Here is a 1681-nt window from a genome sequence, read left to right on the forward strand (position 1 = left end):
ATTCAAAACATTAGAAACAATCAACTCAATCTTGTTCACCAAACTAATTGTTGGTAATTTTGATTCATTTACCCCTACACATTCTCATAGCAACAACAATAATAAACACAATTCTAACATCAACTATATGTTGTTAATCAAATTAACAATAAATCTCAACAAAATCATAGCGTCTCAAACAAGAAAATTTACGTCAAAATTCACTCGTTATGCTTCACTTGCCACTATTCAATTCAAACCTTATATTGTTGTGTACCCAATGTAATCATTAGGTTATCTTGTGAATACTTGCCACGTACCACAAGACGTTCCACAACGGTCTATGTTGTCTAATTCTAAAACCCATGCTACGACGTTTGTTCAAATTTTATACCCTGCTACCGGTAATTGCAACAACTATGAAAACCCTAATCACCAACACCATGCGTGTTCTCGATTCAACCATGTTCATCGAGCTCAAAATTTCCAAACTTATTCTATTAAACCCTACTTAGTAACCTAATCAAAATATTTCAATTCAATCAACTTCAACTATTCAAATTGTTATAAATCTAGTTAATCAAGTTTTTTTTAATCAGATAAATCAAATCAATCACAAATAAGTTTATCAAAGAAGATGTTTTTGTCATTTTTTATCTGAACATATTTTATCTTTCTAAATTGTACATTATGGCAAATCTTTATTCGAATTCTGGATTTAACAATTCAATTATAATAATTTACTAATTTTAAGTGATTATGCTCATACCATAAAATACTTTTCAAAGACAATTGTTTACAATGCTATACATTCAAAAGATGTTTTGAAATATTAGTATATTAACAACTCAAAATTTCAATTCATTATAACAAATATTCAATACAATTATGATTTACTGGTTTTTAATCAAAATGCATAAAATTTTATTTTCTCAAAAATTATGTTATGTTTTTCAATTTTTTGTAACTCACGCGATGGGACGAGTTATGTGGAACATCCGACAATCTAAGTAATTACGGATTCATACGTAATTATGAAGGTCCTCACATAGAAATCATAGTACGCATGATCGTGTGTCCTAATCTAGAACCAAAGGTAGTTTGGAGTAGCGGTACAAATGTTGAGATGTTAAGGACATTGTGGATACGCCGCTGGTACATGTAACATCTTACTTTTGATAATAATAAAGGAAATTTCATTTAGTCAATAATGTTTTGTCTATCGGTTTAGGTAAATAACCTATTGGAGGGTAGGCTTGGACATTTAAAATATGGAGCAAGGGATGGAATGGGTCTTAAGTCCATGGGCTTAAGGGAGTATAAATACCCCTTAAACCCTAATCCTTTCCATTTTTATCCATCTCTACACCATCGCCTACACCTTCAAAACACAAACACCCTCCTTATCTCGAACCAAGATCCAAAGGTAAGAACCCGAGCTTGATATTGTTAGAACATTATAACGAGCCAAAACCGATATCAAGAATAGATCGCGTGTGTAAACCGATTCGTTTAAAGGTACGTTATATAACGAAACACTTATTTGAATCGTTTAGGATTCCTATAACTGTACACATGATAAAGATTAATCAAACCAATGATTTTCAATGAAATTCGTTAACGATTGATAGGTTAATTGTTAGTATGAACAACCGGGTTCTTGTATTGATAAACCGCACCATTAAAACCTGAATGTTTGGAT

Source organism: Bidens hawaiensis, unplaced genomic scaffold, assembly GCF_021521415.1.
Source record: "Bidens hawaiensis isolate Kalapana, Puna unplaced genomic scaffold, B.hawaiensis_p1.1 tig00000416_1, whole genome shotgun sequence".
Taxonomy (NCBI): Eukaryota; Viridiplantae; Streptophyta; class Magnoliopsida; order Asterales; family Asteraceae; genus Bidens; species Bidens hawaiensis.